This window comes from Oryctolagus cuniculus, chromosome 5 (assembly GCF_964237555.1).
Source record: "Oryctolagus cuniculus chromosome 5, mOryCun1.1, whole genome shotgun sequence".
In the NCBI taxonomy this organism is placed as follows: Eukaryota; Metazoa; Chordata; class Mammalia; order Lagomorpha; family Leporidae; genus Oryctolagus; species Oryctolagus cuniculus.
Window position 1 is genome coordinate 49,380,142 of NC_091436.1, and position 18,964 is coordinate 49,399,105.

Here is an 18,964-nt window from a genome sequence, read left to right on the forward strand (position 1 = left end):
AAAAATCCTATCTTTTCTTTCCCATTCTTAAACTGAGTATCAGACAGGAGACTTACATAAGTACCTGCATTTTAGGTCACTTTCTTCAATAAATTCCCTTCCATTGGTGGAGGAGCTCCTGAAATGCATACAAGCCCACTTGTTGGCATTTCTATTAAGGAATAATTCAGATTAGTGGGTATAGATCTATAGACTATCTCATGCTATTTTGGGGTTCAATAGCCCACGTTATTTCTCTTATCTTTGTGGATAATTAGTATCTGATTTTCTTACAATCAAGGTAACTAACTCCTTTGGTGCATGGATAAATTTGGATTATAAAGAGAAGGTAAAAAGTATAATAAAAGCTATTCTAAGTGAAATCAATATGAACTGTTCATTGAGTTCAATCAGGCAGCATTTTAAATATGGGAACTTAGCTAATCAATAATTATATGGAAGATACTATAAAACACTAATAAAGATGAAGAAGGGCAGGTGTGGTGGCACAGTAGGTCAAGATGCACCTGCAATGCTGGCATTCCCTTTGAGTGCTGCTGTGCTTCTGATTCACCTCCTTGCTAATGCACCTGGGAAAGCAGTGAAAGATGGCCAGAGTACTTGGTATTTGATAATCCACTTGGTAGACCAGGATGTACTTTCTGGTTTCTGCCTTCAGCCTGGCTCAGCCCTGATCATTGCGGCCATTTGGGAAATGAACAGTAGATGGAGGGTATCTTTCTCTCTGTCACTCTGTCACTTTGACTTTCAAGTAAATAAAATAAATCTTAAAATAAATGTTAAAAATAACAGTTGATATGAAAAATTTAATAACTCATTAGAATAAAGTTTAACTGTATCTCAAAATCTGCGTTATAGTTGTCTAAATGAGCACATTTTCTATTCTCAAAAAACCATTAACTGGAGCCAGCACCATGGCTCAGCAGGTTAATGTCTTGGCCTGAAGTGCTGGCATCCCATTTGGGCACTGGTTCTATCCCTGGCTGTTCCAGTTCCAATCCAGCACTCTGCTATGGACTGGGAAAGCAGTACAAGATGACCCAAGTTTTGGGCCCCTGCACCCACCTGGGAGACCTGGAAGAAGCTCCTGGCTCCTGGCTTCGGATCGGCACAACTCTGGCCATTGTGGCCCATTGGGGAGCGAACCATCAGACGGAAGACCTCTCTCTCTGCCTCTCCTCTCTCTGCGTAACTCTTTCAAATAATAAATCTTTTGAAAAAGAAACCATTAACTAAGCAAAAAGTGCTTTATAATATTTAATTTGATTTTCCAATTAACAATAAAATGTTCAAATTAACATAACCTGAGTAATCTCTGCCTACTTCGTAGGTTCTATGTATTTTTATTCTATCATCATGAAACATCATTTTATAAAATATATTCTGTTGTATACTGCTTCAGAAAAGATGTTAGCAGATATTCATGATTGAGTGGGCTGTTTGTCTCAGCAGTTAAGATGCCACTTGGGCTGATTATTATTTTTTTTTCAATAGCAAATTATCACATGTAATTAAAGTAGATATAGGTGTTTTGAAATACAGCACTCCATATTGAAGTGAAGCAAGTTGCAAAATATAATCTTAATATGACCACACTCAAAGTAGGATATGGGGGAGCCTATTTTTTAAATCTACTTGAATTTTTTTTCCCAAAGAGCATATGCAATTTTATAATGACAAACAATCAGAGCATTCAATTGTGTAAAAGAATAAAATGTTAATTTCAATTTATCACAATAACATTGAGCACACAAAATATTAAATGTTTTTCAATAAAATATCTTAAAGAATTTAAAACAGCAGTAGTGCAGAAAACAGCATTAAAAGATCTGCATAACTATCAGAATGCCTGGATTCAAGTCTGACTCTAATTTCCTGCTAATTTACACCCTGGGAAACAGCAAGTGATGGTTCAAATACTTGGGTCCCTGCTACCCATATTAATGGAGATTGAGTTGTAGGCTCCTGATTTGGCCTGGCAAAAATTTTTGTGCCTCTGTCTCTTTGCCTTTCAGATGAAATAAACCAATAAGAAAGATCTTTTGTATTCTCGTATGATTTTTATTGTTTTTTTTTTCTACATCTGTGAAGACTGTCATTTTCATCTGGATAGCACTGAATGTTTCATTTGCTTTTGGTAGTATGGATATTTGATGATATTAATTCTTTCAATCCATGAACATGGAGGAGTTTGCTATAATTTTGTGTCATCTTCTGATTTTACCATTAATATTTTGTAATTTTTTTATTGTAGAGATCTTCTACAGTCTTACTTAAATTTATCTCAAGACCTTTGAATGTTTTTGTAGTTATTGTAAATTGAACTGGTCTTGTAAGACTGATGTCAGCCAGCACATTGTATGTGTATAAGAATGTTACCGATTTTTGTGTGTTGATTTTATACCCTGTAGTTTTGTTGAATTCTCTTATGAATTCTAGTAATCTTCCTGTGGAGTCTTTTATTTCTGTATATAAATGATCATGCCATCTACAAACAGGAATAATTTGACATCTTTCTGTCCAATTTGTATCCTTATGATTTCTTTTTCTTGCCTAATGACACTAGCTAAAATTTCTAAAAACTATATCAAATAGTAATGGTGAGAATGAACATTCTGGTCTGCTTCTGGATCTTAGTGGAACTGCTTCCAACTTCCTCCCATTCAATATGATGCTGGTTGTGGGTTTGTCATATACTATCCTGATTGTTTTGCAATATGTTCCCTTCTGTATCAAATTTTTTTGTGGATTATCATCATGAAAGAATATTTTACTAAATGCTTCCCTTGTACTTACTAAGATGATCATATGGTTTTTATCCTTCATTTTGATGATGTAATACATGATGATTATTGACTTGTGTAGGTTGAACAATCCCTGCATCCTTGGAATAAATCCCACTTGGTCATGGCTGATTATATTTTAATGTGATGTTAGATTTCTTTTGTTAGTATTTTGTTTTGGATTTTCACATCTATGTTGATTAGGGATATTGGTCTATAGTTCTTGTTTTGTTGTATCTTATTCTGCTTTTGGAATTCAGATAATGTGGGTCTCATAGAACGAGTCTGGAAGGTTTCTTTCCTTTCAATTCTTTTTATTAGTTCAAGAAGAATTGGTATTTATTGTTTCTTAAAAATTTTATACAACTCCTGTTGTTGACTTAACAATTTGACACTCTTGTTTATGGTGTCAGTAATCTCCCTAGGCTCTAGTCATGAGTTTCCAAGGCTATGGAAGCCTTTTGAGTTCGCTGACTTTGATCTTATTCTTTTTCCTCATCTCTAGAATGTTAAGTCTTTCCATTGTATTTTTATTTGATTTTTTAAATACTTCAATTCTAATATTTCTTTCTGGCTCTTTCTCAGTATCTGTCTCTTTGCTGAATTTCTTGTCCATGTCATATACCAATTTCCCAATTTCACTTAACTATTTCACTGTGTTTTTGAGTTATTTTACAATCATTCTTTTGAATTCTTTTCAGGCACCGCATCAATTTATCTTTCTTCACAGTTAAATAGTGATGCATTATTATTTTCTATTTAGGATGTCATATTGCCTTCCTGGTTTATATTTCTTGTTTTTCTGCATTGATTTTTTTATATATCTGGGGGATATTTTGTTTATACCACTTCTGGAGGATGGTGTATGTCAATTGTGAACTTTGTTCTTGGAGATGTGCTCTGAGTATTAGTTTGGTAGACAGTTTTATCTTTAGTTTCAGTTAGATATTGTAGTATAATCTCCCTATGCTTTTATTGTTTGTAGTTAATAATAGATTTAATTAATGATCTGGACTGTTCCTGATGTTCAGTGGGTTAACAGATTCATGCTCTAGCCTTCTGACTATAGATGGACTAGAATGATGAGCTTCTCAGGTGGTGGGAAGGGCCTTGCTGGTATTGTGGATATTCCTGGAATATAGCCAGTATCCAAATCATGCAGTGGAATTCTGAAGTAAGTGCTGATTCAACGAGCTGAGTGTGTGCACAGACTCCTAGTTACTCCCCCATCTAGAGCTCCAATAGTTGCACTAATACTGGATGGAGGAGGGAGGATCCCTTCATATTGTCTGAAACAATGGTTGGATTTGTGAGAGTAACTTTGGGACTGTATCAGCAGGAAAATCTATCTAATGTCACTCTCTGTGTGCTGCTTATTGGCTTGGGCTGGGTACAGCTTCCACAGGCCCAACAGTTGAGTGAGCAACAGTATCCAAATTCTGACAGCTTCTTTGGACAGAGTTATCGCTGGTAACCTTGAGCACCATGTTGTGCCTGGGTTAAATGTGAATTCTCGAGGTTAGAGATCCTGCAAACCATCGTATTGTACTGTGTTAGGATCAGTGCAAACAACCCTGCTGGGAGTACTGCACATTGATGTATTGTTGTGCTAGGTGGAGCGCCTGTCTTAGATTTGATCTCTAGACATGTGCACTGGATGGAACCAGGCATATCTGGCCACTGTTGGGTGGGGTAAGAGTCCAGAGTGACACCTGGGTTGTATGTAGTGGAGTTTCTCTGGCTACAGTGAGTGTGTGTGTGGAGGGGCACGTTGGAGCCAATTCATGTGTTGAGTCTCACCTTTAGCCTGTGCCAATGTGAATTATCTGATTCACAGCTCAAAGTGAAGTCATAGTGCTAGTGCAGTTTATACTACTTTTGTACACACAGTCCAGAGCACTGACTTCATAATGTATATCCTCACTATGAGAACAGTTGCCACTGTTCCCAAAGCTCTGTGCACCCACTGTCAGAAAAAGCAGCTGGATGGAAACCCAGACACAATATGCGAAAATTTAAGTGGTCAGAGGAGTGGTACTAGAGGCTGTCCCAACTGACCTGCCCCAGCTGTCTGCGGTAATGCAGAGCATTGCGTTGATCTGAGCTCCAGGAGTGCTGCTGTGTTGCTAGGATCAGTTGGTCCTTTGTCTGCTACAATGCAGGGATGTCCCTGGGAGTCCTGAAATGAAGATAGTCAGGAAAGTTTTTTGGGTAACTCTCCTCTCAAAGTAGCATTCCCCTGCCACAATCCCTACTCTGAGAAATGCTACAGGGAACTGTGCAGTTTTTCTTTCTAAAATCTGGGAGCCCTTAGTATTTCAGGGAAGCTTTGTGCCAAGCTACTTGTCCATGGGAGCAAGATTCCTCCATGGAGGGCAACACCCCAATAGAGGCCTGTGGAAGTAGGCTCTGTCAACTCTATCTGGCTACTCTCTCCATAGCAATAGGATATCCCCTGACTGCGCTTTAGTTCAGGACCTCAGACAGCACCCATGTTGGCTTTGATCCCCTTTCTCCCCTAAGCTGCTATGTCTGTTACAGAAGCTCTGCTGCTTTCTTACTTCTCTCCTACAACTTCTGGTGCTCTTCCTAAAGCACTCACTTTAGATATAGTTGCTTTGTAGTATCATGGTGGAGGAGGAGGCAAACCCTGGATTTTTCGATTTAGCCATCTTGCTGCGCTATACTGGATTTTTTTTTTTCCTGCCAAAAAAAAAAAAAAATTTATACTCAACAAGTTGGTGTCTTTTCTTATGAATATTTCATGTGAGTTTTAATGGAAGAGTATTAAATTAACACATTTAATCAAACATAATGTCTAACACCAATACATTCGCTTAAGCAAAGCCACCAATCTCATTTTAACACTTTCTGCTGAGTGTCTCTAGGTACTGTGAGTCATTTCCTTTGCTCAAACTGGCAGAGAAAGTGAGAAGTATCTTTGCTTAGTGCCATGACCTTTCCGATGCTTTTGATGAAGCTGATCTCTTTCCTCTTTGCAGAAATCTAAGACTTACGTTGTACCTGTTCTATGGGGTTTTCTGTTTCCCAAAAAACTGGATTATTTGCAAAATCTTTTCACTGATAGAAAATAATTTTTTCTTTTCCTTATGTTTTAATGTTCTAATCTTAGCTGTAACTTTTTTTTTTAAAAGCGGATAAAGTCGTGTTTTATTTGATGCCTGACCCACGGCAATCCCCAAGGCCGCTATGTACAGACAGGAGGGGGCGTCGTTTCTCTTCATTTCTTGGACAGAATCTTGATGATTTCCTCCTTGGCCTGAAGGCTCTCTTCATGGCGCTTGTGGGCTTCCTTGGTCTTCGACCTGCGGGCCTCCCCCTGGTCAGCCAGGAGCTTCTTGCGGGCCTTGTCGGCCTTCAGCTTGTGGATGTGCTCCATGAGGAGCTGCTTGTTCTTGAACACGTTTCCCTTCACCTTCAGGTACAGGCTGTGATACATGTGGTGGTCAGTCCTCTTAGATTCACGGTATCTCCTGAGCAGCCTGCGCAAAATCCGCATCCTCCACAGCCAGGTCACCTTCTCCGGCATCCGGGCTGTACCCTTTCGCTTACCTCCATATGCCTGTCCTTCCGGCGTGCCAAGGTGTTTTTCTGGCACCGAGCCTGGGAATGGACAGTCACAGGTTTGCGGATGATCATCTCCTCTTTGATCAGCTTCCAGATCTGCTGAATGGCGCTGGCAATGGCGATTTCGTTGCTCTCATTGGGGTCCAGCCAGAACTTCCTCTTGCCACAGCAGAGGACGCTGGAGGCGAACCTCTTCTGAAGCCTGAGCATGCTCATGGCTGCGGCCAAGGCGGCGAAAGCAGCTGTAACTTTTTTTATTGACCTGAAAATCACTTCTAACCTTTTCGTATCTTCTCTTCCAATCAACTTTCTAGTCCTTGTAAGCTCTGATTACGGCCCTTGTAAGTACTCATGAAAATTTCTCTAGAGAGGTGTAATGTATGCCTATCTAACAGAAGACTTGGGAGGCAGTTAGACTCACTTAATAAGGTTATTATTTAACAACCTGCCACATTTCAACACTGAGACCAACACAGTGACCTAGACACAATTGTGGGGTCCTGATAGTTCTCTTTACAAGTTTCAACTGCTTTATGCATTTTGTGATCCTTGAGGTACCATTAGTTTTCTCCCAATCTTAATGTTCATTTTAATGTAACGTGTTAAAATTTATAGCAATAAAACCAGTGAAGCTGAATTTTGGCTAAAATGTCTACCGCATATTATTTGCTTCTTTCTAATCTTACTTTGCTCTCAAAGAAAAAAAAAAAGATTTCCTCAAATCAATTTTTAAGTCAGATAATTACTAGAATAACAAACTGTCCTTGTATTTTCAACCAGGAGTAGATTGAATTCAGGACTGACAAAAATTTTGCATATTTCAGGCTGCCTTTTGGAAATAAACGTCATTTTGGAGCCTCTAAAACCTGGCATTAGGAAATGACCGCCATTTTCATTTGCCTCTGGCCCCTGGCATATCAGTGTATTTTCAAGGCATTGCTGCAATTTTGCGCCTTGAATAGTGTTTTACCCAGGTCCAAGAAAAATTATCTAATGAACAATGGTAGGCAAGAACTCATTTAATTCAATTCATTCTGCTTAATCATCAGAAGACTGAGGAATGAGGGAAATGTGTAGGAAGAAAGAAGTTTGGTAAAGTAAATAGTCTTTTATTTTTCTCCTTGGTTGTAAGGTAATATTTTGATAACAGGTTATTTATAAAGAAACAATCAAAAGAGATTTGGAGTGTGAACTATTTTGAGAAATAAGTATTACAACACCAAATTATCACTGTTTAAGTACAGAGAATATAATTCTTAAATTTAATTAAATAACACTTAAGACATTTTTCTTGTTTTCAGCATACTTGGTTCATATTTGAAATTGGAATTATTGTCTTTCTTTTGATAACAAAAATAGTTTATTTTCATGGGGAGGCAAAAATTACAAAATAAAGTACATGTCTATCAAGTTAATAAGGCTCAATATTTATATTATTAAGACTGTATTTTTGCTCCAGATCACTAGAGCAACTCTGAACAAACAAAACTTGAAGTTGTCATCAAGTCTGTTAGTTTTCTTGGAAAAAAAAAAAAAAACTGAGCAAGTGGTAATGAATAATCTTCAATAATACCACTTTAAATAGTGTTTATTGGAAACTTGTCCACTGAACACTTTCAAATAAGCTGTTATTTAGATTGCTAGTTGCCATCTAAAAGAATGCAGTGTGACTCTTACCTACTAAATTTTACTGAAATTTAATTAATGACTGTAAACTATAAACCTTAGGGAAGAAAACTTATAGGAAAAGCTTCATTACATTTGTCTTGGCAATGATTTCAAGGAAATGACACCAAAAACAAGGTAACAAAAACAAAAACAAGTTAAACTACATCCAAATATTGCAAGGTCTTCCTCACAGCAAAGGAAAATATTCTGTATAAGGAATTCCTATGACTCAATGGCCAAACCAAAAAATTTAAAAATAGTTATCTCTAGTTTTATGTTGGATGACACATAGATAAAATTCCTCCTTCCCACCAAGAAACCAACATTTCAGGATTCATTTTGTCTTTACCTTGTATTTATGTTGTATATTTCTTGTTGTTTTTGATAATTATTATTATTATTGGTTATTGGTATTTGTATTATGAAGGAAGTGAAATTTACTACTTCAGTGTATTGAGGAGTTTACTGATGCATTACCACTAATTAATTCTAATAAGTTATATGTTATAAACCTTCATATACTAATAATAACCAAAGCCAATGTTAATGTTAATTAGTACTAGTAGTTGAAGGTCTATACAGTGTTTCAAGCATTGTTGTGTTACATACGCGTCTTTAACTGAAGCCTTAAAGTGGCTTTATGAAGCAAGTAATGTTTTCCATTTGCAGATATAGAAACTGAGAATTAGGAAGCTTAACTAAGATGCCAAAGTCACTTAGTTTATGTTATGATATAAACAATATTTGGGGTCTTAAGTTCATGTACATGATTTATTCCCAAGTCATATAATATGATTTTGGTGAAGTCTTGCTCTACTTACAGTGTCTGAAGGAGTAGCCTATGGGAAATTATCAGATGGTATTAGTTTCTAGGGTGGAGTATAACAATTAGATCTTGATGGCATTACTATGACACACCAAGTAGAAGGTTCTCTCTGCTTTCGGGCTTGCCTTGTGATCAGTATCCTATCATCCTCTAAGTTCTTCAGATGCCTAACCAATGGAGCCCAAGCAATTGTTTACTATGAGCCTCCAAACTATTCATCAAAATAAATCTTTCCTTTATAAATGAACTCTCCTCAGGTACTTTGGTTATGAAAAGCTAGCTAGTAAGAAATGAACATTGCTATACAAGATTTTGATGAAGTTTTTGTTTGGCTCTTAAATCAAGCTGCTTCTCAGCCTTGAGGAGAGAAGAATATATTTGATTGTTCCCAGTAGATTTTGTTAATAGTAAAAAAGAATTTCTATCTGAAATAAACAGAAAATTAAAATAGAGAATAGAAACTGTACCAAGGGTATAAATCATACAACAAGATAAAAGTGCATAGTAAATGAGACCTAGAGACACATATCAGAATGTTTTAGCATATTTTTAAAGCACAATTTTACAGATTTCTATTTTTAAACATTTTATTCATTCTTTTCTTATTTATGTTATTCATCTATTTTTTGTGCTTGAAATATGCTAAACATTATGAAATTTTTTTTTTGACAGGAAGAGTGGACAGTGAGAGAGAGCGACAGAGAGAAAGGTCTTCCTTTGTCATTGGTTCACCCTCCAATGGCCGCCGCGGCCAGCACGCTGTGGCCGGCGCATCGCGCTAATCCGATGGCAGGAGCCAGGTACTTCTCCTGGTCTCCCATGGAGTGCAGGGCCCAAGTACTTGGGCCATCCTCCACTGCACTCCCTGGCCACAGCAGAGAGCTGGCCTGGAAGAGTGGCAACTGGGACAGAATCCAGAGCCCCGACTGCGACTAGAACCTGGTGTGCTGGCGTGGCAAGGCGGAGGATTAGCCTAGTGAGCTGCGGCGCTGGCCAACATTATGAAATTTAAAAATTTCTTTGTGCGTGTGAGAGTGAAAGAGAGTAAGAGAGAGAGAGAATGGGAAAGAGAGAGAGAAAGAGCAAGAGAGAGAGAGAGAGAGAGAGAGAGAGAGAGAGTGGATTTCCTATCTCCCAATTCATTCCTTGCATAAAGGCAACAAGTGAACCAACTGCTGGAGCCAACACTTGCTGCATTGCAGGGTGTGCATCAACGTGAAGTTGCAATTGAATGTGGAGCTGGGACTCAAACATGAAAACTCAGACATGAACACAGCAATCAAGCAGCTACTTAACTGTAGCTGCAAATGCCCTCTTCCCTGAATAATATTTAAAGTAAGACAAAATTCATAACATAACTCCTGTCCTCAAGTAGCACACATTCTTTTGGGAAGGTTGAGATATGATGAAATGAAAATCACAGTGCAATCAATTCTCTTAGACAATTATAAGATCAGAAGCAGAGGGTTGTCTGTCATTATAAAAATGAAAGATTACTATACTTATCCCTATTTTTTACCAATTCTTCCACTAAATGTGATTTGAAGAATGAGTTTTCAGGAATAAAATTCCCACGTATCAGCCACAGAGGAAATGTAATAAGGTAGTGATGATGTGAGTATATATGGTATGAATAAACATAGAAATTTAAGGTATTATGTGAAAGCAAAGAAAAAATACACAAAGCCTGAATCCTAATTAGCTTTAGTTCCTCTTTGGAAAACATATTTTCTCAACAAAAATAAACGAGTGAAGCATTTCTTTCCACCCATCAATTCTGCAACTCAATACGGTACAGCCAAGGACAGAAGGGGATGATCCCGGGATTATAGTAGGGGCACTCATTGGCCAGTCAGTTCTCTCTCTGGAAACCAACTAGTCCTCAAAGGTAAAGTACAGTGACTATAAAGGAAATTGGTATTTATTTGTCTGTTTCCTACTGGTAGGGGTGGTTGTCCAGGACCATGTCACTTTCTTTAATTTGTTTACCACCAGAAATGCAATCTATTTCCTTGCAGAACATTTGTTTTTGCTACAAGCTCATCATCTAATCTTCTATTTAAAAGTAACCATCGTCCTCAGATCTAGAGCCAGAGATCAAAGGCATTGGAATGAAAAAAGAATATCATGTTCAAGTAGTTATATACTTCAGTTCACTCTTGCTAAATAGATTTCTTTTGGAAAAAAAATACTGTTTGCAATGCTAAGATATGAGTCACACTTCACAGCTGATAGTAATTTCCATAATCTCACAAGCAGAAACCAAAGTGTCTTAAATATTCTTAAACTTCCTCTCACCTCATTGCACCTCTCAGGATGTAACCCTCTTTGAATATTAAGCTCTGCTGTGGCAATGATCATGTTTATGTAAAGCAGCTCGGGTAAACATAGAATGCACCTAAAAATTCTTAGTATTCTATTGAAATAATTAAGAAATGGATTTTTTCTGTGTTTGTGTATAAAGATGCTGTTTTACAGTCTGTTGTTTTTTCAGAACAATATCTTTATGTAAAAGTGTACATTATATTTTGATCACTACATTTTGAAAAGAGAATATTTTTATTTGGGAATGATTCATATTATAGGTCATAATTAGCTATATATAACTTCAAGGAATGAGCACAGGACTTGGAGGAATTACCCTTGGACTTGAGTCCTAAGTGTATCAATTATAGCTTTGTGATCAGAGCAAATTGTTCAACCTATTTGTCTCACAGTATTTTTTTGTAAAACATCATAATTTGAGGAAAATAATAATACTCATATTGTATTTGTTAAGTTAGTTGAATATATAAATCTTATTTGCTCCATGAAAGTTACTGTATAAATTTTATACACTACTAATATTAATATTGACATGACTATTTTAAATTATTTGAATATTAATGAAAATTAAAATCCTATTATTTTAATATTCTTATAGGTTTTAATATCAAATGGGAAGTGATTTGCTAATTTCGTCATTTTGTTTCTTAAATAAGCACTATATAGAATATTTTATTGATACAAGAAATGTTTAAATTGAAGCTTGGTAAATAATACAAATACTTTGACAAACTGAGGTATACATGATATTTGTAGGCTGAGAATAGGGTATTTCTTCAGATGGAAAACTTAGTGAATTTAAATACATTAAAATTATATTATTATATAGCATATATTGAATATTATTCTGTTACAAAGAATAGTACTGGTTTTCTAAATTTGATTACCTACAGTTAGATTTTCATTTTCTAAGAATATAAAGCAAAATACAAATAATGCATCTAAAAAGTCCAGATGATTAATGAACTTGAGAAAAGTGGAGTTAACCTTATTCTTATGAAAACCTTATTTTTAATTACAGGTCAGAACTCTGTTACAGTGGAAGAGGAAGTGCCTCTCTTGAGCTAACTGGGAGGCTGCTTTTGTCAGCTAGATTGTCCACCTGCCCACGCCCAGTACATATTTATTTTACAGTCAAGCATAGGAATGATTCTTGGTCTTGATGGCTGCCTGCTTATACAATACTAGGATTGCCTCAGGTACCGAGATGAGGATTCTGTGGGATTGGTGGCTCAGGGGAATTTCATTGACCTCAAGAACTGCTGTGTATTCCAACAGGAAACTTTTCCCAAAGTGAAAGAGACACGTGATACTACATGAGAACATTTTTGACTCTGATTTCTAAATATACTGTCAGAATCTATATAAATACAGAATAAAGAATAAATATAATTAGAATCTCTTAGATAGTTTTTGAAAATGTAGGTGACTCATTTCACCTTGGGTGAATTTACTTAATATTCAAAAATTATTTTGTGAGTGCCTCCCATACTCTAGGTTATATTCTGGAGCTTAGAAATGAAACAGTAAATGAAGTAGTGTCCCTACTCCTATGGAGTTTAAATTCTAATATGGAAGATTGTGAGACAATAGGGGAGGACACTGGAAAATGAGTCCAAAAATATAAAAACTAATAGAAGATAAAACTAAATAAGATAAAATGTTGACAAATTGCTTTACTTTTATTCTAATGGAGTAGACTTCCCTAAAAAAGTGACACTGCCCAAAGTCTGAAAATATGTTTTTTTGTATGCTGTATCTCTTAGGCCATTAGCTTCCTTATTATTTAAATGTAGTCCCCTTTCTCTCCTGATTGGGTTGAACATCACTGGGACTATTTCAAAGGCTCTCATGTTGTACTTACAATGAGTCTCCCTTAGTCACTGATGTGTTGTCCTTGATCTGAATTCACTTACCTAAATCTACTTGTCTTAAGAATTTCTTTTTCTTATGAACATCTCTCACCTTCAAAGAAATAATTTCTTCTCAGACATATTTTGTTCCTCAGCTAGGTTTCTGTGTCACAGATTAAGCTTAAGCTAACTCCCCTACTGCACCATCATGAAGTTTGAAATTTGATTGAGGGAACACTAAGCAAATTTCAATGCAATGGAAAGATTCAGTACAGTAACAAAAAAAGGTAACTTATTAGCCTTTGTTTGTTTTATGGTTTGTTTACTTATATTTATTAATTTGCTCTTGGCAGCTCCTTTTTTTTTCTTTTAAATCTTATTTATTTATTTGAGAGGTAGAAATACAGAAAGTGAGAGGAAGAGACAGAGAGGCTTTCCATCCACTGGTTCACTCCCCAAATGGCTGAAACAGCCGGAGCTGAGCCGATCCGAAGTCTGGAGCCAGGGTCTTCTTCCCGGTCTCCCACATGGGTACAGGGGCCCAAGCTCATAGGCCATCTTCCACTGCTTTCCCAGGCCCTGGCAGTGAGCTGAATCAGAAGAGGAGCAGCCGGGACTAGAACCTGCACCCAAGCAACTCCTTTTTTTACATTACTCGCTGTTGCCCACTTAGAATCAGCTGGGAAGTGAACTGTCCATATGAGAATCAATTTCTTGTTTTAAAAAATCAATCAACTTTTTGATGTGGATGACAGTTGTACTTTAAGGGGTTCTGTGAAATACTAACTTCACAATTTTCCTTTTCTTCATTGCATATTTATACAAGCTAGTTTTTCAGGTTAAACATTAATTGGCATGCATTGAATCAGGATTGAATTTCATTGACAAAACTGCTATAGTATGATATGCAGTATATATGAAAATATGTCTCATATTCAGTTATCTAGGCAGTGATGCATTAAGATAAAAGGCATGCTATGTTTTTGGAAATTTGTTCTGAAATTCTTTGTTCATGCCAAAGCACAGTATGAAGAGGGAAGGGTTACATACATGAGTATTATCTGTGACCCAGGTTAAGACACAGTTTTATAAAAGCAAAATAGACATCATTTGTTCCCACCATTACAATGAAAATATTTTTCTTTATAAGAAAACAGTTTATAAGTACAATTAATATAAAGAAAAGATGCCCTTATATCTTTACCCTTCTACCTTAGCAAGGTCCTCTGGAAGTTGTTTCTATAATTTGTTTCTGAAAGACTTGTCTTTCACTTTGTCTTTTAGTTTTATAGTGATAGAGGACTCATGGCCTGGAGTAAATTCTCTGCTTCTTTTATTTTGCTCTGTGCTTCTTTCTGTCTAATTTTCTTGATTAATTATTTAATTAAAAGGTAAAATATGCTAATTAAAATAAACAAAACAATCTAAGGGCATATTAAGAAACAGAAAGATCTCTCCTCCTCTCTTCATGATCCTGCATTGTCTTAAGTAACCATGGCTAGTAGTTTGTGGTGTATACTTTGATTCTACTCTCCTACTCAAACATATAACATGCTCAACAACTTGGACAAGATAAAGTCCTTTATTTTACTTTGATTTTATTTAGTGTAGGCGATTGCTGTCTTATAGCAAATAGCTCAAAACAAGGAAGAAGATCTCTTCTGGTGTTTCTTTGAGAAGAGGGAAGAATTTATCTTTGTGAGATTATGAACCATGACATTTGTCTATTTATTTATTTATATATTTATTTATTCATGATTGTTTCTTGACCTGAGAATTGATTTTTTAACAAATTTATTTTATTTATATTTGAGAGAGAGAATGAGTGAGAGAGTGATGAGCTCTCCCATTCAATGCTTCACTTCCCAAATGCCTGCAGCATTCAGAGCCAGGCTGAAGGCTGGAGCCAGGAACCAGATTCAGGTTTGTGAAGTGGGTGGCACGGACTTAGCTACTTAAACCATTATCAGCTACCTTCAGAGTGTATAGTAAAGCTAAGATCTGAACCCAGACACTAAGAAATGGGTTGGGGGTGACCGAAGTGGTGACTTAGCACTACACGAAACACCTCTCCCCATGGCATTGAACTAGAGTTAATCAAATCTCTTGCAAAAGTAGCAGTTTGGGTTTGGTTAGTAGAAAACGCCAGTGAGCCTGGCTAGTAAAGACGGGTCTGAACATGATGTAGGAAAGGTTGTTGTGGGCTTCATTTGTATCTTTTCTATCTTCAGTTCCCCTATCCAAAAAAAAAAAAAAAAAAAAAAAAAGCAAAGCAACACAAAACAACACCTTTTCAGCACAGAACAACCTGGCTAAGATCATGGTATCATGAAACAAAATCAACAAGCTGAAATATTGTCACTGAAAATACATTTAACCTGATGATCCCAGTGATTTTTATTTGCGATAAGAAATAATAAAAAGGACAATGTTCTTAAATGAATAGTCTCAAAGTTATTAAATAACATTAATATGCTAGTTTCTTAAGTAAAAATAACAGTTACTCCAAACTTATAATATGTTGTAAAAAAGACTTTGAGCTTATATTCTGCATACATGCACTTATATTTGCAATAAACAAATATACCCAGCTTATCAGTATGCATCGCAACCTTTAGTTGGACCACTCATATTATCAAGATTCTTAAGCTATGTACTAAAACCTTGGTGCTTGCCTTCTTTCCTATGTATAATCAAGGACAGATTTCTAACTGATATTAAGGTGTTTACTAACTCAATCTACATATTTACAAACACAAATTGGTTTATACATATTCATTTGTTCTTATACTTGGATGCCTGTCTCCATAATGTTGATTTACAAGAGTACTGATAAGGAAATATATGCCTGAATATAAATCAAAGTAACACATGATTTAAGCATTAAATTTCATTTTTGATTGCAAGTTTATTTTCTGGTAGTTTTACTTATTTAATAGAAACATGTAATTTGCAAGATGGCAGCGTGCCTGGGATTTTATAAAGTTCAAGATAGATAAGTTTAAAGAGATGTGCATAGGAACAAATATTTAAATGAGCTAAAAACTGTTGGGGAAATAGTTGTCTGTATAAGACCCTTCAGAATCACATAAAATAGATTTTATAGTGAATCAACTGAACTTTAGCCACACAAAAATCACTGTTGAAAAGCAAGAAAAAGTAAGCATGGCACTGAGAGACAGTGAAAAACAGAACACTGACAGGACCCATCTGTCAAAGCCCTATCAAAACCTCTGTTTCTACGAGTTCTGTGGGTAGAATGATTTTTTTTTTTATTTTATTTTTGACAGGCAGAGTGGACAGTGAGAGAGAGAGAGACAGAGAGAAAGGTCTTCCTTTTACTGTTGGTTCACCCTTCAATGGCCGCTGCGGCCGGCGCGCTGCGGCCGGCGCACTGCACTGATCCGAAACCGGGAGCCAGGTGCTTCTCCTGGTCTCCCATGGGGTGCAGGGCCCAAGCCTTTGGGCCATCCTCCACTGCACTCCCTGGCCACAGCAGAGAGCTGGCCTGGAAGAGGGGCAACCGGGAGAGAATCCGGCGCCCTGACCAGGACTAGAACCCAGTGTGCCGGCCCCGCAAAGCGGAGGATTAGCCCAGGGAGCCACGGTGCCAGCCGCAGAATGATTTTTAAAACAAAATGTAGAACAAAGTTTCCTTATGATTTCAGGCCTTTACCACATTTTTTTTTTTTTTTTTTTTGTGATCCAAGTCCTTTACCATTTTATTTTATTTTATTTATTTATTTATTTTTTTAAAACTTTTATTTAATGAATATAAATTTCCAAAGTACAGCTTATGGATTACAATGGCTTCCCCCCCATAACGTCCCTCCCACCCGCAATCCTCCCCTTTCCCTCTCCCCTTCCATTCACATCAAGATTCATTTTCAATTCTCTATATACAGAAGATCAGTTTAGCATACATTAAGTAAAGATTTCAACAGTTTGCTCCCACACAGAAACATAAAGTGAAAAATACTGTTTGAGTACTAGTTATAGCATTAAATCACAATGTACAGCACACTAAGGACAGAGATCCTACATGAGGAGTAAGTGCACAGTGACTCCTGTTGTTGACTTAACAAATTGACACTCTTGTTTATGGCATCAGTAATCACCCTAGGCTCTTGTCATGAGCTGCCAAGGCTATGGAAGCCCCCTGAGTTCACTGACTCTGATCATGTTTAGACAAGGCCATGGTCAAAGTGGAAGTTCTCTCCTCCCTTCAGAGAAAGGTACCTCCTTCTTTGATGACCTGTTCTAAATAAATGTTAAGTTAATGCCACATTTACCTCTTGCATTTTGGGAATATGGAACCTGCCTGAAGCATTTCTCATGATTTCCCTGCTTTCTATTTATTTTTCTGTCCTTATTCCCCTTTCTCTTTCTAAACAATTCATAGAACCCTGGGTACTCAGAATCCTTTATTACAGTAGGAATCTCTTCTTTGTTTTTCTCCAAGTATCACAAAATATCCTGCTAAGGATGCTAGATAAAATTAAAAGACACAGGTTAAATTTGGGGTACAGATTAACATAATTTTTAGTGAAGATATATTCAGTGCAATATTTGGGATATATTAAAAGTCAGTACTCCACACTTTTCTCAAATTCATTTTTTTTCTAGAATCCTCTATTTATTTGCCTAATCTGTCAACTCTACCAGCAGGGCCCTTGTTAACCATGTGGTGTTGGATAGCAGACCTCAACCAGGACATTTTGCTGCAGAAGAAAGCATTTCAACTGCAGATTGTTAGTTTTTTATGGAAGAGATGCGGGGGAAATGATAGTATTCAAAAAGCACCTTACTTCCATTTCATATAAATGATTCCCATCTTGAGATCCATCTTGAGTTACTTTTTTAGCAACTTGGATGAAACCTAGTGCATGTTTCACAATATTTCTAGTTGTTTTTAGATAACTGTAAGGATTTTTATTACTTTTACTCACTAAAATACTCTCAATTCAATAATTATCATGTCTAATCTAGAACAGCATACAAATACCTACAATTTTAAATTTGTGTCTTATTTCTTTTGAACATAGATCCTCTGACGACTTCGATTCCCAAAAGAGAATAGATTAGGTGGCTTCTATTTGCCCACTCTTTCTCATTCCATAAGTTGTCCCCAGCATCTTTGGTTTAATCATGCACAGAGGATGAGCAGTGCAGGAAAGAGAAAGAGGTAGAAATGAAACATTTATAAATTTTCTGTTTATATATGGTCTGCACTTGGCCCTCTCATTTTGGCAATTCTTATATCTGTCTTAAACAACACTTTGGAGACTCTGCTCTTGATATGAATTTCTAATCTGAGGCTCCTCTAGTCATGGGGGACTCTACTCATTCAGTTTTTTTTTTTTTTTTTTTTATCTACCTCTAGCGCTAGACAAGATATAGTCACTCCCAATGGCAATCTGTTGAGTTTTTTCTATCATATCATCCCAGGTGGATCTTTGAAGAGCAATGGACACGGGCAATATTTCATCATGCTATAGGCTTAGTTTATCCCTGAGGAACATTTATATCGGTCTAATTCTCACATGTTTGTATCTCTGACTTTGGCTCCAAAAGAAAGTTCAATTGTCAGTAGTCTCAATGATTGTTCCTTTCATTCCCATGCGTGAATCAGTGGAGTTCTACTCTGATATTCAGCTCTAAGGATCACAATCCAAGCTAGGCAGGCGCTGCAGCTCAATAGGATAATCCTCCACTTGCGGGGGTTCTAGTCCTGGTTGGAGCACTGGATTCTGTCCCGGTTTCTCCTCTTTCAGTCCAGCTCTCTGCTGTGGCCCAGGAGAGCAGTGGAGGATCACCCAAGTCCTTGGGCCCTGCACCCACATGGGAGACCAGGAGAAGCACCTGGCTCCTGGCTCCTGGCTTTGGGTCAGCGTGGTGCGCTGGCCTCAGTGGCCATTAGG

The 18,964-nt window shown here is 36.9% G+C and overlaps 1 pseudogene; it reads right to left on the reverse strand.

Annotated features, from left to right (window-relative positions):
* Positions 1-1,442: 1,442 nt before the first annotated feature.
* Positions 1,443-7,851, reverse strand: LOC127492976 (large ribosomal subunit protein eL19-like; annotated as a pseudogene).
* Positions 7,852-18,964: the final 11,113 nt, after the last annotated feature.